Genomic DNA, 23,384 nt, shown 5'->3' with positions numbered 1-23,384 from the left:
ACTTTCATTTTGATGATCAGGTTTTGCAGGTGTCATAGTGGAAATCTGTTACCAGGTTGATGGGTGAGAGTAAGATTCGTGCCTTTGACAATTCATTTCCCTCTTGCTTTAAAATCAGTTATTTAAAGGAAAACTGCAACACATTTAAGCAATTATGTTACTTTATCAAGTTAACTAAGAATATAGTCAGCACCTTTTGAAGCTAGCTACAGTCTACACGGTGTTAGCAACTAGGCTGACAGAGAACTGCCATCTTGCTTCTGGAGTGGAACCAGTTTCCTCTAAGAATATGGAGGAGTGATGAGCAGGGCTCCTTGGGAAGGGGTGATAGGGTGGGTGGTGCTGGGTCTCACTGGGACACAGAGAATGTCCTGTTCCTAAAAGAACATAGTATCTGTTTTCCTCTCATTTCCTCTCAGAAATAGGACAGTCCTGCCTGGCCTGCCTTTCTTCTGCTCCCTTCAGGGTGCTAAACTCCCCCAGCCAGCTTACTCAGTGTAGTCACTGCCCTTCCTGGCGCTGGGGAGGAAAGGCGCCTTATGTCCTCTCCTACCCCTACAGCACTTTTGTGATGTGGCTGCCAGAATTTGCTCCAAGGAGCTCAGGACCAAGCGTTGCCATTTCCCTTCAAGCAAGTGACTTTTAACATATACTGTAGCTCTTGAAGGAGCATGTGACCCCTTATTATTGGTGACCCTGTAAACCATTGTGTAATCTGTTGACTGTAACGTACCATGCCAATTTATTCTTGGTTGGGAAGTCTTGCCAAAGACTTGATGGAATAGCATGATTTTATCCACTTTATTGTTTTCATTGTGTTTCATAAACATCTAAGACCCTCTGGGAAGAATCACTGGGGCGGCTGGGCCTCCTTTTTTTAATTGCTGGTTAAATAAATGTTGCCAGTTTAAAAAAAAATAGTGGTATGCAGGATCTTGGAATGCCTGGAACTGCTAAGCACTCATGTTTAGGAAGCAGGACTATTTTTAGTGTAGGGGCATTTAAAGAAATGATACTATCCCCTTGTGAAGAGGTCACTGTGAAGTGAGCTGAAGAGCCTGCTTTTAACTGGAGAGCAAAACCAAGTTTCCCACAGCTGAGTAAAGCTAAAGAACCAGATTTGTACTTTTCCCACTTAATTGAAGAGGGAGAGGATGGACTTTTTGTTAGTTTACAGTAGTGGGAGTGAGGAGGCCCAAATTCTTGCCATACAAAAAAACCCCCGCAAACGTTAACCCCAAATCCTGGTCTTGGTGAGACACTTGCCTTTCTGTTTCCCTCCAGTGAGTGTTTGTGATGGAGATGTAGGACTAAAAGGCATTTAATGCTTCCTGAGAAGAGCTGGGAACTGGCAACTGAGAATACAGTGAATCTCTTGGGATCTGTTTTTGTGGGAGGTCAAAACTCTCTTGTATGGATCCCTGGCTGCCATTCTTATGTATAGGTAAAAGAAGTGGGGTAAAACTTAAACAAAAAAAAACCAACCCAACACCAACCAACCAAAACAGGCAGCATGGATGTTGAGAACTCAAGGTGATCTGGGATCCTAAATGAATTCTGAATATGAATATGGGACTGAGATTCCGAAATAAATTAAATTATAGAATCATTTAGGTTGGAAAAGACCTTTGGGATCATAAAGTCCAACTGTTAATTACTTTGGATCCAGAGAAGACTTTTGTTACCTCATCTGCCTGGAAAATAGAACAACTTGCTTTGATGGTTTAAGAGAATGTGGTTTAGGTCGAAGTTACCACTGTGTGCTAGACCCATTGTGTCATCTATGGGGTCCTGAGTAATCCAGATACAGCTACTTGTGCCTCCTCTCCCACGGCTAATGTAACCCAGTCTCTTGCAGGGCAGAGGACCAACATCTGGATTGATTAGACTTCCAAAATGTGCCAAATGATAGCTGAATCAAGCTGAAGTTTGGTCCAAACTTCAGTGATGTTTTGTTTAACCTAAGTTCAGTTTAAATTACGAATTAGATTTTATTTTTTTTTCTCCCAGTGCTGAGTGTCATGTGTGCTAGTTTTGTCTCTATCCTGTAAAGTGTGCGCAACTTTGCTTTTCAGATTTTTTGGTCTGCTGTTGGGATTTAGTTGGCAGTGCAGATTGAGGCAAGTTTGGGGAACTGAATCCAAATATTTACATTTTCAATTTGGCCTAGTCCTTGTGCTTGTAAACACTCATAGTCACATTGAACTTTGGTGAGGTTATAAGTGGCTTTGCCAAACCTTGGAGAGTCACACCCTACAAGACCTGAAATTCCCTCTTAGAAAGAGTTTTGGCTATGGTTTTTTGGGTGTATGTACATCAGCTGAGGGTTAGTACTCATCACTCTTACACCTAATCCAAGTGCAAAATCCTTTCTTGTATCTTGCTTCTTTTTCATTAAGAAATGCCTTATGCTGGTAAGATGTGTCGAGTTAAATGTCATGGAAGAGAAGTCTTGCCACCCTGTGAGATGCTGTGCAGCCTCTGGAAATCCTGATCCTCCTGTGCTGCTCTAGAGCTCTGCCCTGGTAGAGAGGGGCTGTGGTGAAGATCTTCCTCCTTCCATAGGTGCCATTTTCATGGTCCTTGCTCTTTGGATATGCAGAAATAAAGTTTGAAGACTGATTTGAACAATGGGGATGCTTGCTCATGGACTTACAGATTTAAGTCCTCTTTTCATTTCTATAGGCTTTGAACAGCTGTCACATTTTATTAGAAACTTTTTATTCCCTAGGGACTAAGCCTGAAAGATTGATTCTGCATTAGCCATTGGACTCTCTGAAGTCCACATCACTACAAACTGTAGGGACAAGGATCACCTAGTACATTAACACTTCATGGCCAAACTATAGATAGGGGTGATTGAGTTGCAGTGGGTTACAGTAGGAGTTCCTACTCATCAGTTGAGGTCTGTAATTTTGTATTATTAGCCAGCCTAGTTCAGAAGTAGTTTGGAAGAAGACTGGATTAGCTTAATCCACAGTGAACATGTTTAGAGTAACCTAACTTGTCCTCTCTGTGGAGCATATACCAAGATAGTTAGAACTGTCCAGGTAAATCAATACTATAATTCATACAGCCAGTGCTTTTGTTACATTTTGGTATAAGCTTTTTTTTTTTTTTTCCCCAGGTTGGGGGATATAGGACAAGAGTAGGTGTTCATCTCTAATGTGACCTTTCATTATTCTTTGAAGATGTTTGTTTGAACTGTATCTGTATGCTGAAAACCTGTGAGCTGCTGCAGTGTAGCTGAGACTTCAATGAATTTGTGCGAATGGAGAAGTCCTTAAGGACACAGTGAAAGCACAGTGAGTTTCTGTCAAAAATGCACCCTGTGTGTGTTCACACACAGAGGAATGGGAAGTTATTTCAGGTTAAGTATATCTGTCTCCTAATTTCTCTTTAAAATGAAGATGTAAAAATGCTTGATGTGTGAACATTAGTGTTAGCACTGGTGCCAACACAGGAAACCAGGTCTTTGAGTTGAAGCATTTAACATTATTCCCAAACTCCCACATTATTAAAAACAGTCATTGTGTGAAGTTTTAGAACTATTATTCATTTCATCATTTTGATGGGGTCGTCACACTGAATTTTTGCATTTTTTCCTCTTAAGAAAAAGATCAGTTGTCTTCATGGGACATCTAGTCACAATCACAGGGGACAAATGCTAACTGTAGCATTGTGCAAAGCACCCTGCTCTGCCTGCTATTCCAAGTATTAGGGCAGAAAGCAAAGTACTTCAGGAGAGCTACCCTGGAAGATCTTGCAACCCTTCTTCAGTGAGGAGCAGATGTTCCAAATGTGGATTCTGTTACTTCTGAGAAGTCCTTCAAGCTGGGAGACAGATCTGTCTCTTGACATTTTTGCTTTCAACGTTGTTACTTCTTTGAGGGAGGGCAAGTAGTTTTTGCAAGAGGGAGCAGAATGAATGAGGAGCTCTAATGATTTTGATCCTTTGTCCTGGTGGAAACTCTTATCGCTCACAGTCACTGGAAAGGGCCTGAAGTCATGTTTCTTTCTGTGTGGGTACAGTACGCTAAAGCAAAATTGGGCGTATTGACTCGCAGTGTGTGAAAGTGCCTCTTATGTGTGCTACAGGATTGTAATGATTGCAGTTTCCAATTTGCCTCTTCATCCCAGCTCTAAGCTCACAAGATCCTGTTAGCCAGTGTTGTTCAGAGAAGCTTTATTAACTGGGAACACTGTTTTGAAGATATGGCAGATCAGCAAAGTGCAAAAGCTTACCATATCTCCTGTATGATGGCAGGCTCTGATGATTTCCACTGTTAGGTTGCATATTGGGCAGCAGTTCCATACCACAGCTTGCATTTCACTACCTGCTATATCCCTGGTATATTGTTAACTTTAGTCTTTGAGCAGAACATCCCCCATGCCACTCAAACTGTGTAAGAAATGGTTGACTTGAGAAGTGAGATTGGAGTAGCAAAGGATAGGAAGGGATCAGAAAGAAAAGGCTTATAATAATCTGAACATACCTATAGGCCTTTTGTGAATATTACTTAACAAACTCCAAAATTGTTAAAAAGGCTTTCAGTACTCATCAATACAATCCATGCACCTTTAGGTTTGTATGCATGTTTTTCTGTTAGTGTTTTATGGATGTACCCATCACAATTTCTCATGTGGAAATCTGTAAATACCCTGAATTCTTTAATTGTAATGCAAGGAAAACCAAGGACAAGCACTAGGAGCTCATGCTGTTTCCTTGGCACCTGTCTTGTCTGAAAGCCCATGTGACACTGATGGGTACTCCTGGACTTTAATAGCACAACCTTGATTGTCTTTTTTGGCATTAACAGACCTCAGGATATCTTCTAAGCCTCCCTCCCCACTTTCATAGGTGTTGTGCTTCAGCTCTTCCCTCCCCAGTGCCTTGGTGCTGAGGGGTTTCCTGCTGGTTGGCTCAGTGCTTTATTATCCTCTGAACCAACACCTTGAGCAGGACCTTCTGAGGCCATTGTTGCAGAGCAGCCAGCAGAGGAACTGGTCTTTCTCTCCAGAGATGTCCTCAGGCCTGGGAAGCAAAGGGAGATGTTGCTGGGTAGCAGAGCTACCTTCTCACCTAGGCAAGGTGAGCTGGGTATAATCTTCGTTGGCCTGCCCTGCTTTTCCTGTGGCTATATGACTTGGACAACACAGGTAACTGGAAAAATAAATTCAAGAGAGGCTGTTTTACATGTGAGTAAAGCTTCATCTGTGCTTTGGGGAAACTCACCTGTTGACTCCCAGAAAAACATTTGTCATTCTTTCCTTTTTGGCTTTTCTTTGTGTGCTTCTGTTCTTTCTCCTTTTAGCCCTTGAGCCTCCCTCTCAAAGCACTCCAAACCCAGCAGCTGGGCTTTAATGAACAGTGTGTGTCATACCCTCTAGTTGCATTGCTGCAGTGTCCAGGCTATATAGGGATGTGAGACCTAGATTTTGTGGGTACCACTTTAACTGTAGCTTGGGGTTTAGTAAGCTCTAGAAGGGGGATAAATGGTGGCAGAGAGATTCTTAATTTGCCTGTGAGCATTGAGGCTTCTTGTCTGTCATAGACAGTCCCTAATAGCAGCTATTTGAGCTGCAAGAAGTCAGCTGGTGACATTCCTCTGCTTGGCCTTTTTTTCTGATGTTCAGATTTGTATTTAGTGGAACACTGAGAGGTGTCAGATGGTGCTTTGCACTCTAAAACCAGTTTAATACAAGATTTGGTTGTGTTCTCTTGATACAAGACAGTTCTCTCTGAGTTGAAGAAACTAGCAGAGAAGTTGAATGCACAGCTAAGATGACTTCTCCCAAATGAAACTGTAAAAGAACCATGAAGCTTTCAGTGGCAAGCACATGCTTCAGAGAGAATTACAGCAGAGGGTAAAAAGTTATGAGAAAAATCCACTGTTTATCCATCCACCTCCATAAGTATATGCCTCCAGGATATATGGCTGAAGAGAAATTATGTACTTATCTTTTCAGCTGGGTGGATTGTTGTGAACCGTGATATTTCTGGCAACCAAAAAACTGAAGAGGTTGATACCTAACATAGCACAGCCTATAGGAAAGATGAGAGAATTTACTTTCTGCCCTGGGTGAAACCAACTTTTCTTCTGAAGATTAATGGTTCAATCCATTATTATTATTGTTTTTAGTGGAGAGCATAATTATGCACGGTGAGTGTGAGATAAACACGACTGTAATTTCTGGCATACTAGTGTCAACCCAGAACTGCTGTGGATAGACTGATGTGACAGAGGAAATAATCAGGCCTATTCTTAAGTTCAGAGAGACAGTAGATCTTTTTGCCTTGTAGAAGTGTATCCAAGATAATGGGCTGAAGGTATGCTCCAGAAGCAGAATAATTAAGTTCAGTGGCATATTCACGTGAGAAATTAAAATAGGTAATGAATTTTGAAGGACATGCATATTGATGACCCCATGGATAACCCAGCAGGAATCCAGCCCTGGATAGCTTAGTTCTTTGTCTTGGACCAAAACTTCCTTTTCCCTTTCCCTATACTTTGCAACAGAACAGGTTGGCAACCACATCTGCTTGAAAAACATGTACTCAGAAGGTTAGCTGGGGTGGAGACCACACAAAGCAGCATGACTTGGACCAGGTGAATTATACCAGTATATAGGTGGTGTCTACTCAACTCTTCCTCACCTGGCACTTCTGACTGTGATTTTCCAAATTGTTTCTGAGTTCATCACCACACCCCACCCACCCACCCCCCAAGTTACACAGATAGTAAAAGGCAAGTACCTGTCAGCTGTCTTGAGAGGTTTTTTTGTGGATGCTTAGCATGTCTGTGAGAAACTTTTTGATCCAAGACTCATTGACATAAATGAGACAGATCAATATGTTTCCCCCCCCCAGTACATGACAAAGGGACATACCTCCATAACTTGCATCCATAACATCCATAACTGGATGCAGGAATCCTATACCTGGGGCTAACAGAGTTATGTTATTTTCATCTCTAGGCTTTATGATGTTGATTTTAAAAATCTGAATGATGAGGGCTTCTGAATCAAATTAGGATTAATAGTTTCTGGAGCAGGGCAAATGACAAAAGACAACCAGGAGCTGAATTCAGACAGTGGCAGAAAGACGGTGAGATACTGTAGCAGCATAGCATCATTAATTTTAAATCTGAAAGCACTCAACAAAATATGAATGAAAGACTGCATGTAACTTTGGTAGATGAGGGAAGCATCAGTACAGATGAGAAGGTTCAGGAAGGTAATCCTGGGAACAGATAAAACATTTTCTTTCCATTTTCAGTTTAGTTTAGTTTAATAGGAAAATAAGAGATATGTTGTGAGGCAAAATATTTTCTTTCATCTTGAACTGTAAATAAATACCTAGAGTAGTTCTTTTGAGACAACAATACTGCTGCTGCCTTTGAGTGCTTCAAAAGGCGCCTTTTTTTTTCCAACTAGAAGGTGATTTCAAATAAAGTTACTTAATTTAAAAATTTGTATGATTATCTGGTGGGACTAGCAGGATAGTTTAGGCTTTTAATACCATGTTTCTTAACTACTTAATCTCAAATATTTATTAACAGACTAATGTATAGAGATATGTTAATCCTTTTATTTTTTCCTTGTTAAGCGTGAGTTTTTCTGTATCTACTTATGTTTGATTTTTGAGACTTAGTCATAACCAGTATTTCTGGTTACAAGGTGCCAGTTATTTTTGTATATTGTATGTACCATTCCTACACTGCTACCACCACCTCCATTAGAAACCCACGCCAAGAGGCAAAGATACACTCTTGTGCATCAATGTGTAGCCTAGGTTTATATTTTGTGTGTATTTATTGTAACTATTAAAAAGATAGTACTTTATTGATATTGTTTAACAAATGTTCCAAGCAGCATTTTCTGTATGCTGATTAAACCCTTTTTATTGATGCAAACAGAGGTTAGCTTTAATACACAAGTTGGCACAGCAGATGTTTCAGTTATCCCTAAACTTCATTTTGACCAGAGAGTGGAGGAGGCAAAGACCCTTTCTGCCTTCACAATTTCCTATCTTTATAGGTTCTCAGTCCTCTACAAAGTCTTAACCAGACTAGATTCAAATAGAATAAAAAAATGCTCTGGCTTTTTGTACAACCCTGCTGAGATTTTCTAAGTCACAGTTAAGTACTCATTTTCCATTAAAGTCAGTTTGAACCAGATACAAAAATCCTTAGTGTGGCTTTGGCCTAATTGTTTAACAATGAAACATCCACATGTTCTTCTTAGAGGGAACTCAGGATCTTCACATTAGGAATGTAATTAAGTATTGCAAGCCAAAGTCAGCAACTTACTGTTTCAGTGTTTTCCTTGTATTTAAGATACTTACACGCCTGTATATATCTCTCTACTGAAACAGAAATGAGCCTCTTTCTTAAAACAAATTTACCCCAAAATATCTGCTTTACTTTTGTTTTCAGGCTCTGAAGAAAGCAGCTTTGCTCTGTAAAGTCAATGTTTTTGTTCTCCTATACCTTTGATTTTTATCCAGTCTGGGGATAATTGCCCATAAAGAAGAGCATTTTTGTCTTTCTCCAAAAGAGAATTATTTCTTTTTGAGAAGCAACTACTATTAAGTACAATGTCTATAGAAAGACATAAACCCAGGTAGAGTTACTGGCTTGCAAATCTCTTGTCCAGTTCCCTGCTTTGTTGTTTACTTGCTCAGAGGTCCTCTAAGGCATTCTATTACCTGCAACCTCAGTTTCTCTGTGCATCTGTAAAGGGATAACTGATATCTCTCCGTGTATTCCTTGAGATCTGTACATTAAAGAAGCAAAAGTTACTACATGTTTGTATTAAGCTATTCGTTACGACACATACCTTTGTGGTTTCTTGCATCTCTTTTCTAACCTGGAAAAGATGTGATGGGCTGAAATTGCATTCTGAAGGGTGGTGGCAGTTGTACTGTAAAGTTTCAGTGAGCATAAGATTGAGCCTGAAAAGTGCATGTGACTTGGGGAGCTCTGAACTTAGGAAAGCAGTACCTTGTGCTTTCTCTGCACTGACACCTCTAGCTAAGCAAAGAGAAAGTGTTGACACTGGAAGGAGCTGCAGCTATGCTCCTCTGCCAAATATGAGGTGAAGCCCTGAAGGAAAGGAATAGCAGTGATATGTGACCCGGCAAAGAGTATTCAAGACTACTCCCTCGAAGTAGCTGGACTGTCCAAGGCACCTGAAAATTCACTAACTGCCAGCTGGGCACTTTTGTTAGAGGCTTAAAGCATGTAGGTTTTACAGGCCTGTTAAAGCAGGACTGTGCAAGGCATTGCTGTGTTATTTTTTGTAATGCAGCAGAAGTTCTGACTCTCCTTTTTCTCATCACATTTCCCATTATCTAGTAATTGTAGCATCTATGAGGTTATGCTTTCGTTTACACAAAATAATACAAATATGTTTACAGTTAAACATGCTACATAAGTGCCTTATTTTACTGCTGTATTAAATGTGTAAAGAATCTGTTTGGCAGCCACCTGATAGGAAATGGTGTATAGATCTCACACATTTACTGGGCTCTGAAATTTTCATGTTCAGATGAAATTGGGTTTTTGATAACACCTTCTCTAAAAAACCTTTCAAATAACCTTATTTCTTTCTCAGTCCCTTGGTTTCTGTAGGAACTGTCACTTTTCTTTTTATACATGATGCCTGTTTGAATTGATAGAGTGACTTGAGTCCCCTGAAAACCTTGCTGCAACTTTTCCAAAATACATTTTTGTATGGTGTAAATGGATTGCACTTGGGTCAATTTTACTTTTTTTTTTTTTTTTAAGCTATGTGGATGTAATAAAGGGGAGAATAAGCAGGTAACAGGAGCCTTATTTACATCTTCAACCATGCTTTGGTTTCTGCAGTGTCTTTTTACTCACACTTGGTGCTGCAGCTGTAAGTTTTTCCTCCCGTTCCCCCTCTTGTGTAGGGGATGCAGGCTGGCTAAGTGAGCTGCTCTCTTTTCGTCCCCTGGTAATTAATTTTTCTGATCTTTTTCTACATTCATGTAGATGCATCCACAGAGCTTGGGTCACAAGCAGAGTTGGCTGTTCTTTCATGACAGCACTTTATTGTATTTACCAAAAGTTTCTTTCCGTACCATACTAGACTTGTTACTAGTCTGGAAACTCTCTCCTTGTAAGCTGATGGTGGGAGATGGTTTAAACAAGACCAGGCTGGGTGGCAATTTCTGGCTCAAATGGGGGAAAGGAATGCTAAAAGGACAGAAAATAGTTTCAACTCATCATGAGACTGAATGGAGGTGATTTTAGTATACTTGCTGCTTGTTCTCCTCAGAGCTATTCTCTGGCCTGAGGGACTCGCTCCTGCAAAGTCTCCTTGGTTTAGGCAGTTTGTGACCTGCTCCCTGGCCCCACAGCTGCTCTGTACTCATGTGGTTTGGGCATATCTTTACACTGGGCCAAATGCCAATTGCATATTTGGGACTGAAACCCCATCTGTGTTTTTTTGAGCCAGAAAAAAATTCCTGAAAATGTGTCTGTCTTTTTATATTTTGTAAAGGATGTTGTTCAAAGTAGGGGAAATAGAAGTTTAAACCTTGAGCTATATAAATGCTTGAGTTATCTTAGCAAAATGCAAGTGTATTAACGTGCATGCAAACAGCATGATACTGTGTTTTTTAGAAGAGGATAGTGAAGTAATGGAAAAAAACCCTCCCAACAAGCCGAAAATGGAGTTAGATCTTCCCAGTGGTTTTGTTTGCCATTTGGAAACCTGATCCATTGATTGTTTTCTGTACTGTGCTTAGTAGCAACAGCAAGTGAATTGAAAAACAGGGACAAACATATGTTTTTCTATGGCTGATACTTACCAAGATGAGGGTTATATATCCTTCTTTAAGGCTGAGTGGTGCCCAGTTGTCCATCTGGGAGTACAATTGTAAGAAAACCAATGCCTTTAATACATCGGTTTTCTACTCCATTTATTTAGAAAGCAGCTCCTGAGGGATCGCTGCACTGTGAGGAGCATGCTTCTGGTTGGAATTTGCGATGACCACCTACAGTGCTCTTCCTTACTGTCAGGCTGAATCTCAGTCTTTTCTGCAATGGTGTTTGAAAGACTGATTAAGAAAAGTAGCCTGCATTCGCTACCCTGCTTCTTGAAGTATTTCTTACTCCACTTAATGTAAAATAGTGAATAAAGTAAAATAGTGAAAAAAAAGTCCCAGTACGATAGCGTTTTACCCTTGCTTAATGCATAATGTAAATTTTTCAGCAGGATTGGAAGCAGTGTGAAATCTGCCTTTGAATTAGGACTAGTGGGTTTGGCAAAGCAAGGAGTGTGATGTGAAAACTAGTTTTTGCAAGGTCCTCTAAGACTTTCTGACTAAACAGTTTCTCATGAGCTAAACAGTACTGGGAATGGCTCACTATGCGGGTAGAAGACCTCCCAAGAGCGTGTTTGGTTTGGTGATTCAGTGTGTGGCATCTGTCCCCTGAACAGAGAAGACATATCAGTGGTCCAGAAAGGAGCTGAGGGCATAGTCCTGTTGGAGACTGTGGCTGTCAAATGAGATGTGGATCAGGTGCTGGGAAAGTGGCTTAACACTTGTGCCTGTCTGCCTGAGGGGTTACTACATCTCTTAGATTTAAGCAATCATTCTAGACACTCTGAGCTCACAAGAATGTAATAGTGATTGCCCCACAACATTAAAGTGTCATCTAAACATAACGCAAGGTCAGCCCACCAACTCTATTAAACAATCATAAACAGTACAGCTTAAGTTAGCCAGTAAATCAAACCAGGAAAAAAACCCTCCCTTCTACCCTTACTAATCCCTACAGAGACTCATTGCTTTTGGCTCCTCCTTGGAATATTACCCAATTTGGAAACAAGGGATATTTCTGACCAATTTGGTATCAAGCACGGGGTCCTATTTAAATTCTGGTTTGGTTAACTGCTCTTTTGCCTCCACAGACTTCCCCCCTTGCTCTAAATGGATACAATAATATTTTTTTCTTTGTGTCCTCTATGCTTCTGTGGCTTTGTACTGTTAAATGGGTATTATGCTTTGCTCCAGAGACAGCTGTATTTCAGCATCAGATAAAGCAATTTGTGTGAGTGCCTGCTTTTCACTATTTATTTTTCAAAGGTGTTACAAGGTTTTTCATTGTTAAATGCTTTGAAATTCTTCCTTGAGGAATATTGTATGACTCAGAGCAGTGTCTGAGTTAGTGAAGGCATAAAGATGTTTCTTATATGTATTTTGAAGTCTCTGGGTCACATTTATGCAAGTGATAATACCTAGCTCTGATACAGCCGTTTTCATTGCAATTCTCCAAAGTGCTTTGCAAAGCTGATCAGAGCTATTACTAGAAGTAATTGGAAGTTTTTGATTAAATGAAGCATGATTAAAATATGCTATTTTAATGGTGCTGAACACTTCATGGAATTAAGCTGATGCTAGGAGAGCTTCCTAAGGAGCCAGAGTAGGCTACAGGACTAACTGAAAAAGAAATGAGCTCATTAACTGCTTTTTATGGGAAAATGGATGTATCTGCACAACTGGCTTATTGTGCAACGTGAGTTTTTTTGGTCTCATTCAAACATTAGATAAAAGCAAAGAATGAAACTGTGAATATTGAAATGTCCTTGAATGACTTTAGCCAGTATTTCCATTTTGTAGATTAAGAAATCAAAACAGAGGGAAATAAAATTACTTGCATGGCCGGAGTTGCTTAATATGCCAGAGATGGAGCTGGGGTTTTGAGTCCTGTGGCTGCTGAGCTACCTCTCTGATATTTCACTGTAGATTAACAAGGTACTTGCTTTACCACTTTTGCATAAACACTATTATCTTCTTCCAGAAACTAAATTCTCAGTTCCAAGCAAAGCGAAGTGTGGGAATAAATAACAGCAGTGAATTTCTCCTGTTCAAAGAAAAGGGAAGACAGGTCTACCTTTAGCTTTAAATGCTTACCTTGTGAACGAGAACAAAACATTAACTGTTTCACCGCTGATATATTGCAACCGTTCTCAGATTATAATAGGATTTTGGGAGCAGAGGTGGAACTGGAATTAATTTCCTCAGATTATAAAAAATAAAATGGATTCCTCCTATTTCTCAGTATCTCTAACAATGTACCTGTTATGACATATGTTAGGAAAATACTAAGATATACCTGTGGCAGGATGGATTTCCTGTTGAAGTTTTTCAAAGTAATTGATCCAGCCAAGTAATGCTGTTCTGCCCCACTCTGTCTTCTTTTAGGTCATTCTAGAAGACAATGCTTACTCTGCATCACTTTGCTGTTTATGAAGTGAAAACAAGGTACTGCCTTCAAATCAGAAAAGGCCTTCCTCTAACAAATGGCAGAGATTCAATGCCCCATTTGTTGTCTTGACATTTTGTTTTATTGTTTCAGTTTGCAGAGCAGTCTCTGGAGGTTTCTAAACTATGCATGAATAAGAGAGAGAAATGCACTCTGAGTTTCTTTTGGGAACGTTGGGGATTTTAGCTTGGACACAGGCCCAGCTGTCTACCTAAACTCATCTCTCTCATTCCTGTTGGCATTGGCAGGAATCTGGGTGGCATAGTACCTTCCTACCTCATCTTCTATTTCTCTGTGCATTTTGTCTCTATACAGATTCACAGAATGGTCAGGGTTGGAAGGGACCTCTGGAGCTCATCTAGCTCAGCCCCCCTGTTAAAGGAGGTTCACCTAGAGCAGGTTGCACAGTCACGTCCAGGTGGGTTTTGAATGTCTCTGAGGAGACTCTACAGCCTCTTGGGGTAGCCTGTGACAGTGTTCTGTCATCCTCAAGGTGAAGAAGTTTTTCCTCATATTCTGAAGAAACTTCTTGTGTTTCAGTTCGTACGTGTTGCTGGACACCACTGAAAAGAGCCTGGCTCCATCCTCTTGACACTCATCCTTAAGATGTTTGTAGGCATTGATAAGATCCCCTCTCAGTCTTCTCCAGGCTGAACAGGCCCAGTCTTCAGCCTTTCCTCATCAGGGAGATGCTCCAGTCCCCTTATCATCTTTGCAGACCTCTGCTGGACCCTCTTCAGCAGTTCCCTGTCTCTCCTGAACTGGGGAGCCCAGCACTGGACACGGCACTCCAGATGCGGCCTCACCAGGGCAGAGCAGAGGGTTTATGCAGCATTGGTCTTTGAAAATTATGTATGGGAATCTGAATCGCATATGGGAGAGAAGTTATGTTTATATCCCAGAATACAAATGAGATGCTAACTCGAATGGCTTTGTAGCATGGAATGTTTCTCTTTCCTTCATAACTTTACATAGTTCAGTGCTTCCCCTTCTTTATGTCTTCATGCTTGAAGAATGCAGACGAATAGCTGAAAAAGGTTTGTCTCTAGTGCTGTTAGGTCATTAAGGTTCTTGGCCAAAAAATATCCTTGACCTCCCTGGTCAGAGGAAACCGCAGCAACAGCAACAGTTTTAAGGAGATTATAGCTAGTGTGTCTCAGCTGTTGTGTGTGAGGCCTAGGGGTGCCTAAGGGGACAGAGCAAAACCTGCTGTAACTCTTGTTCTCATCCTTAAGCATGTGTCTAGTGAAAACCTTTATGCTTCATTTCATGCAAGGATAATGCCTGCAAAAGAGACAGAGAAGCATTCTTCTTGTGTCTGTGTTTTTGTAAAACGTGAGGACGCTGCCCATCAAAATCCTGAGAAGAGGGGGTCTGTTGACCTCTCCAGCTGAAGAAATTCAGCTCTTTGAAGGAGCTGGGCATCAGTTATAAAAGTGTGTAATTAATACTGAGCTGATAGTACTACAGGTTTTTGTCTTTAAAATTTCAGGGCAAACTACTTCCAACAAATCCATGTGTATGAACATGAAGCATTTTCATTTATCTATTGGGGAGCAATCAGCATAGCTTTCTGCTATACAGCTACTGTCTCCAGCAAATTTTCTTTGAACTGGAGCTGCCCTGTGGCCTTGCAGCACAAATGAACCTTGGATAGATGTGATCTGAGACTGTTTATGACAAACATTGGAAATATTGTCAGGCTGGCATCAGGGGAGCACCTGAAAAGCTAATACTTGGTGAAGGAGAAGCATCAAGAGCCAAATCCCAGGATCTTGAGTTCCAGCTAACAAATCGGAATTCTGCAGGAAGCAACAGAAAAATCTTGTGGAATATTCTGTATTTGCCTGCACTACAGCAGGCTGTTTCTGTATTTCTGAATATAACCAAATACCCTAAATACTCATAGAACTGTTTATGTTGGAAAAGACCTTTAAGATCTTTGAGTCTGTTAACCTAGCACTGCCAAGACTACCACTCAACTGTGTCCCTGAGTATCACATCTACACGTCTTTTAAATACCTCCAGGGGTGCTGACTCAACTGCTTCCCTGGGCAGCCTGTTCCAGTGCTTGACAACACTCTCAGTGAATAATTTTTTCCTAATATTCCATCTAAACCACCTCTGGCACAACTTGAGGCCATTTCCTCTCATCCTATTGCTTGTTACTTGGGAGAAAAGACCGACACCCACCTCGCTACAGCCTCCTTTCAGGTAGTTGTGGAGAGTGATCACATCTCCTTTCAGCCTCCTTTTCTGCAGGCTAAACATCCCCAGTTCCCTCAGCTGCTCCTCCGCATAAGTTGTTTTCGAAGAGGTTGATAAGAAAATGGTGCCATATACCTTATCTCTCAGTCTTTCTTGTAGTGGGTGCTCCTGGTCCTTCACAATTCTCGCTGATCTTTTGGAGTTGTATCTGCATTTATAACTCACTGGGGTCTGTGCAAAGTCATGTTTTAACCTTTGCAACCCAAAGCTTCTGACACTGGGCTTGAAGGTAAGAGGGCTGTAGGGGAAGGTCTTTTGGGTTCTTAAAAATTCTTATTTCTGTTTTCTTGTTTGTGGCCCTCACCTTTGTATACAGATCTCTTCCAAATGGCTCCAGGGTATTTTTGTATCCATGTTTTTTGGGTTTTTTTTAGATTTTTTTTCTTCCTCCTTTTGTGTTTTCTGTCATCTTTTTGCCTTTGGCTTCACATTCCTCTGAAGAATATTTTTATTCTGCCTCCACATCCTCCCATTTCAGTTGCCTCGTGCATGTGCCTTAGTCTGTCTTGTGTTATTTGTACTATGAGTTGTTTGATTTACTTTTTAAAAAAAAAAATTATCAAGAAAGTACATGAATCTTATTGCTTCGTTAGAAAAGCTCACAGTAAGGCACTTGGTACTGTTTCCATATGGAAGGTGGAATACACAGACTGTGTATAAACTGAGCCCTCAGTAGAGATTCCTCTGATGCTGAGAATCCTTTTCCATTGTTTCCCTCAGGAACCTGAGAGAGTAATTGAAGAACATGTATCTTAAATCCAAATCAATGTGCAACTCTCATCTGCTGTTTGACAATACAGCACTTCACCCTTTCTGATAAAGCCAAACCCATATATGGGGAGTTGATATATACTGATTAGTTTTAGATAAACTTTATTTTCTTGCAGTTGTTGTTGCTAGTCCCAACCTTTCCTGTGCTGTGAGCCTTGTAGGAATGTTTGCTCATGATAGGGCTGGGCTAATTTCACCATATCCAGAAACCCAATGATTAAACTTCTGAGTTCAGTTCCAAATGGTCTATGTTCCTATAAGTCTTGTGTTCATTGCTGAGCATTGTTTTATGTGTTGTGTTTATTTCATTAAAGACCTTTTGAATGTGTCCACCATTATGTACAAGTACCTACAGAACTTGTATCTTGAATTAACTTGAGTATCCTTTGGGGAGACTGTTTCGGTTCTTTGAGCAAGCACATAGTGTTGAAACAGAGCAATGCAGCCATATGTTAGAGCCCTAAAGATGTCCTCATGGAGGGAACATACAGGATCTCTCTTCTTCCTCCAGGTTTCCCTTCTGGAAACCTGGACTAGCTGTGGGACTCCCAGGGCACCCATGCCAGCCCACTTTTGCCCATTATTATTATCTTTCATGCTGTATTCATACAGAACATGAGTCTGTCTTTTGTAGGCATGTGGACCAGAATGATCACCTAAGGCTCAAGAGGCCAGTGTTGGTGAGCAAAGCCCTCTCTTTATTTTCTGGGGAGATGCTCCCCGCCAGTAGCCCCCCAAAAAAACCAAACTTTACTACGTAAGAAGTCCTTCTAGGCTCTGTGGGACAGTTCAGTGAATAAAGTGCTACTGAGTGTGGGTAAGGAACAGCAGAGCTTCCTTTATGGAGGCCAAATTGTGAGTTATGAGTGTACCCCAAGCTGACGCAAGGGAGACTCCAGCATTTGACTTCTTGAGGGGCAGACTGAGAAATTTGTTGAGTCTTGATGGGCTGGAGCTGCTGTCTCCTGCCTGTTGGCGTCCCCTGCAGTCACAGGGTAAAGCTTTCTGCAGCTGGGGTGGGTGATCCATTCCCTTCCTCCCCCATATGGTTATCCGGGGCGGCCAGTGCACTCTACTTACTGTCTCTGCCCACTTGAGTTGGCAAATATATGCTGAGTTAGCAGAAGCCAGTGTCTTCTCTATGCTTCTCATAAAGGCACAGGGGGGCAGGGAAGGGCATTGTGCATCTTCACCCAAACAGCTGTTCCAGCTAGACCTTGTGATAACACTTCACATGTGCCTAAGGTTGAACTGTAAACTCATCTGCTGGCATATGGTTGCCTGCTAAGTAGTGGGGACTGCTTTTCTCTGGGGATGCTTTGCTATTGCAGGATAGGCACATTCTGCCCTGCAGCATCTTTCGTTTAAAACTTTCTAGGCATTGCTTCTGTCTGGCAAGATAAAAGAAAGCTTTCCATTAAGGCAGCCTCCCTCTGTCTTGCCTTCTGTCCTGTGCTGTTTTGGTGTTGTGGGTGGGATGATACCCGAAGGGCCCACAAGGCTGTGCTTGGGTGGTGGCACTGGTGAGCTTTATTTGTTGAACCAAATACAACAAAGTGAAAAGCACAGTCTCATATTTGTATTTTCATGGCACCCTGCTGTCTTACCCTTTGTGCACTAATTACATTTATGCATGCCAAAGAGAGGGACATTTCTGTGTTAATGAAGAGTCTGGTTGAATATAAGTTTTGGAAAAGAGGAGAAAAAGAGTGTTTTCCCTGAATCAGTTTCTTTAGGACCAGTTGACATTCTGACACTAAAGGAGCATTAAAATAAACCTGGTTCAGTGTATGGTTTTGTTTTGAATATTAAATAGAGCTGCTCAAAAACCTAGGTGCAGAATCCATGTGGATGAGAAAGCTGGGGTGGGAGAAATGTACTCTACTGACCCAAGCAATACCCCTTAAGCAGCCTTTTCACTCTGATACCGGCTCCAACACTACCTTTGTCAGTGTGCGGCAAATTCCCAGGGAACAGGGACTCCCAAGCAACATGAGCTCAGAGAACAGCATATCTCTCCTCCAGTTATCTCTTGTTGGGTGTTGGATACGCAGTGCTCATGAGCTGTGCTGGCAGGAAGGGCTCGGTGTGGTGAAGTCAGGTTCCCGCTGTGGGGAGGCTACCTGCCTGCCCTGCAGCATTGCCTCAGGTGTCAAGAGCCCTAGAAAGATCCTTTTAAGCAGTCATAACCAATGCCTTGCTTTTGGGAGGTGGACATATCCCTTTTAAATGATGCAGCCGGTACCGTTTTGACGCTGGTTCTGCTTGTTGGAAAGCTGTTCCAGTACTTTACTAGTTCAGTGGTTAGAAATGTTTTTCTAATTTCCAGCCTAGGATTATTTGTGGCCAGTTCCTGTCTTAATTTGTCCTCAAGTCAATGAGAAGAAAATGAACACAGAGTGCAGTGAATGAGGTCTGCCTTGAGAGCTTGTGGAAAAAGCTGGCTGAGCAGGACACTCTCCAGGTCTTGCAGAAGTAACCTGGTGACTCTGTGCTTGCATGAAAATATTCAGCGCAGTTCCGATGTCCCTTAAAATGAAGGAACGTGGGTCTGGTCCCAAACTTGGAGAAGCCGATAGAAAGGCCCATTTTGACTTCAGTGGTCTTAAGAATTAAGCCTTTCAAGATTTGCATAGAGCTGGCGCCAGATGAATCTCCCACCCACAGTTCAGGCAATGAACATGTGTGTGCAAGGCCGGGGCAATTATGAGAGAGTTCAAAGGGAACTATACATCCAAGGGGAAATTCATAGGCTGATCTGTGCTTCAACAGTATACTTCCACGTAGCTTCCATCCGTAGCATGGGGCCTCTCCAGAGAAGGGAACATCAGATGCACTGTGGTACCCCAGGGTTATAAGTTGTATGCACATGTTCCCTGGGGACTGGGAAGAAGTTACTGCATGTGGGGTTTCTGTGTGTTCGTTTTGTGAAAATCCCGATCAGGTTGTTTAGGCCAGGAGCACACAGCAGCTTGCTTGCTTGCTTGCAGTTTGGTCTGGAAGAAGGGTCTTTGGTAGCATGTGTTTTTGCAGTCAATACAGATTTTTTTTTGAGTGAAGCTGGGGTGTAGGCAGCACATAATGATTCAGGTGGAGATAGTAATTGCAGGAATGGCTATGGAGGCAGTTACAAGTAGAACCAGTGAATGGGAAAGATGATGTTCTTAAACACCATAACCTGCTGAGAAAAGCCCGATGTGCCGATGAATAAGCTGATATTTGTTTCAAGAAGATAGCAGAAAGTTTTGGTGGTATGAAAACATCATGCCCTGGGTTGGTGGATCCTGTCTTAAGTTGTTCTTGTTTTTCATCTCCTGAAGTGCCGTTTCTGGGGCATGAATTCCTCTGATTTATCAAACACAGCAGGTGTGGGGCAGGGAAGAGCTGACCTTCAGTAGGTAGGATGTGGTGTCAGAACGTGGGATTTGTCACATCCTGAATCCCTGTCTCCCTAGGGAGGCTACAGTTATGTCATGCTCTGAACACGGTGGTGGTATCCTGCAAGAAGTAGTTGTCAACTTCCATGAAGGGAGAGAAAGCTATCATTGAAACTACAAATGGTCATCAAATATCTGTCTGCAGTGCTACATTTAATGACACATTTGAGTCGGGGTGTGTTGGTCTGGTCTTACAGTATTCAAATTCTGGTCTGGTTGATTTCTTTTTACTTTTCATCTTTATGCACCCTGTGAGGGCTGCCATGTTGTAGTTCACATGCTGCTGTGTTTTGCTGGCAAGTGAAGCAGTTCTTGTTTTCTCTGTGTACAGTTACGGTGGCTAAGGACATTTAAAGTGGGAGCTAGGAGTGTTTCATCACAGTGTGCTGTTACACAGTGTGATTGTGTGGGAGACAGTGGGTGATAAATACAAAAGGAAAAAAAAAAACCCACCCCAATTTTTCTTTGTTACTCTTGTCATCTCTACCAATTCTAATGTGGGATTTTTTTTTATATTAGCTTGGGGTTTTTTTCTTCCTTCTTCTAAGGCCCATGTTCCTGGAGTTCAGTGATTATTAGAAATCTTGACCCTCTCTGGGTTTTATAGCTATGTGGGAAAGCTTGGAAACCTGAGTCTCAAAGGCTTGAAATCTGTAAAGCTAGTAGAAGGAGTTCAACCTTTATTTATACATAAAATTTTGTGATTTATTGGTGTCATCTTACAGCATCTCAGGGACCTGTCTCAAGGCACTGAATTACTTAAACCCAGTAGGAAGAGTTTCTTTCTCTTCTCGCTGTCCACTTACTGGTGTGGTGTTGGAGGGCGAGCACCGGAGGTTAGACTGTGAGTCAGACTCTCTCCCCGTGAGCTGATAGGCATGACAGGAGAAAATTGCAGCTACTGGACTGGTGAAGCAATTGTGTTCACTGAATTGAAAGGAACTGGCACCTTGTCTTAGATGGGGTGAAATGGCATCTTTCATTATCCTTAACACAGATGAGTATCTACAAGGGACAGGCAAACCCACACCCTTGTGTAACTGTTACCCGTTACAGCACAGTTACTTTCCTACTGATGTCACTGGAAATATATTTAATATTGCTACCACCTCCTAGCATGGCCAAAGATCTTGCCAGAAGAGAACCTGGTAGTCCAGAATTCCAGCCCTGTATAAATAAACAAATATTTTAGTAAATCCCTGAGAATGGAAGCTGGGGGCCTTGGCATGACAAGCAAACACATCAAAAATGGATATTTTTTTTGTTTTGTTTTGCATTTCATTTTAATAACAGGCAAAATTTTCCAAGCAGGAGGTTTGCACATACTGTATGCAATTTGTCTACAGAATACTTTCTCTAGAAGAGGAGGAAGATGGAAAAAAAAGAGAAAAGGAGTAACTTCTTAGAGAGAATCTCTGCTGCTTTTGTCTTCCATTTAAAATGAGATGCTAATGCACAAGGTGGAAGCTTTCTCCTGCATCAGGCTTTGTGACCGTGCCTGTCCACTTTGCTCCTGTTCCAGTAACTGTACTGAAGTCTGCAATGAAGGTGAGCAGGAGTGTCTGACCAAGGCTGTTTGCTACCCAGGCACTCCCCTCCTTTAATACCTGCTTTTCAGAGCAGAACTATGCAGGAAATCAGATGTGATTTCCCACCTCCCCCCCGCCAGACATCCAGATAAGGCAGTCTGATTTGCTTCCAAGGTTTTTAATTGGGAATAAAGTGGTGGGTTTTTTGTTTTGTTTTTGGTTTTTTTTTTTTTTTTTTTTTTAATTTTGAGTTTTCACTTTCAGGCTCTTGAAGGTTTGATTGGCCCTTGGCAGCTTTCAATGCCTGTCAGGGTTTATTTGGTAGAATACAAACAGGTTGAAAGCACTGAACTGTTAAAAATAAATAAATATTTATGCAACCTTCCCCTGGCCCCAAAAAGCCTTTCCAGGATTTGAAGTTTCATAGAAATTTGCCTGTTGATTCAGACAGTATGGCGTGCAAGGAGAAGGTCTTTGCATCAATAATAACCAAATGAGTGGGGTGTAGCTAGTTGCTCTGCTATGTGGTTTTCGGACAGCCTGTTATTTGACTACATCGTTACAGCTTTAAAACTGGGCAGATTACCAGGGTGCTGTCTATATTTAAATGGCTGTATGCTCAAGGTTAGCTTTAGAGCCCAGCAGTGGGTATGGTGTTTGCGTTTTTGCAGACGCATTAATGATAGGAACAATCTTTTGCCTTCAAGTGTCTGTGGATAGAGTTTCTTACCAGTCATGAACTGTGACTTCAAAAGTAGATACTATGCACTTAACAAAGCAGCCCCTGTTTGGTAGGTGATGTACCTTTGTAGAGAGGAGCACGGTTTACCTTGCATTATGTTAAGGTTACAAGGTTAACCTTGTATTGCCTAATATGTGTTTGTATTACTTTAAGAAACTTTTACAGGGCATTAGTTGTTTCAGCAATAGTCTCAGTCTGCAGGTAGCAGTTACAGTTTTATGGGCATCAGAGGAGTGTTAGCCATCTAAACCAGTAACAATCTGGTTTATTAATAACATCTTTATGATAACACACGAATTAGGCAAGCAAGCACTATAATCCTGCACTGAGGCATTGAGATTTTGATGTAACTGGGTAGGCTGGTGGTATCATGTTAAAATTGAAACTTAAGGTCTGGGAGGTCTTACTCTGCCTGTGCTCCCACCAGCAGGCAACAGGCAGCACCTGCACTGATTTGGTGTGCATCTGTGGGGATGGCAGTGCCTAGCTCTGGCACCAAGCTTGCCTTCAGATGACCTTTCTTTCTGACTGAGGGTTGCAGAATTTTTTTCTTCTGACATCTACCACCACTCAATGATTTTGAGGAAAACGGGAAACAGATCAGGATAGTTAAAATAAGCTAAACATAACATTGTCGGGAATCAGAATGGCTTTACTTTGCCAGAGAAGAGTCATGCTTCACATCTTCCTTTGACCTAAACTTAAACCATGAGTTCAGGGAACAACCATTTATAGAATTGGTTAGGTCTGTAATTCACTGTGTGAATAACAGGATGGTCTGAAAGAGAAAACAAAGATCCTTACTTCTCAGCAAAGATGCAGAATAAAGACTATCGAATTCTCTTGGGTTTTCTTGTTGTTACTGGTGTTTTTTTGGATTTGGTTTTTTTCTTTTTTCTTGTGGAGCAGAATTGGTGGGGTTTCAGAAATGCTTTCAATCAGTGTAAACCATTTCCTATTGCGGCTGCCAGCTGTTCTTTCAGCATTTGCAGATGAGGGGCACAGCAATACTCCTTAAGAAACAATTGCTTGTGAAGAACAGATGAGTCTGAGGTTCTGGTTAAGGCAGAATGCACCCCCATAAATTACTGCATTATTATATATCAAGAATACTTTTGTAGTCTGTCATTGGAGCAACCGTTGAGTGGGATTCGGCAACCCACACTTGAAAATGGTCCCAGCTCAGCCAAATACTTGAGCATGTGCTTGAAAGCAAAGCATTGACTTCAGCAGCTTGCCTAAGGGCTGACTCAGGTTTCATGCTGGTCTGGAAGGTTGCTGTAGTTCTCACACAGTGTTTCCTCTGGTGGGAATGGACAGCAACATTTGTGTGCTT

General features: G+C 41.5%; 1 protein-coding gene across 4 annotated transcripts in view; it reads left to right on the top strand.

Moving 5' to 3' along the window:
- The window catches only part of DENND2B (DENN domain containing 2B), a 176,669-nt gene that overhangs the window by 1,531 nt on the left and 151,754 nt on the right, over positions 1-23,384 (top strand). Inside the window, exon 2 of one of the 4 annotated variants that reach the window (XM_037402019.1) lies at positions 3,128-3,305. The exons of the other annotated variants lie outside the window; for them this stretch is intronic. The gene's annotated coding sequence lies outside the window, so the exon portion shown is untranslated. The remainder of the gene's footprint in view (positions 1-3,127; positions 3,306-23,384) is intronic. 4 annotated transcript variants of the gene reach the window in all.

The sequence above is a fragment of the Falco rusticolus genome, chromosome 10 (genome assembly GCF_015220075.1).
Source record: "Falco rusticolus isolate bFalRus1 chromosome 10, bFalRus1.pri, whole genome shotgun sequence".
NCBI lineage: Eukaryota > Metazoa > Chordata > Aves > Falconiformes > Falconidae > Falco > Falco rusticolus.
Note: the sequence above shows the minus strand (reverse complement) of the source record. Positions and strands in the feature narration are given on the sequence as shown.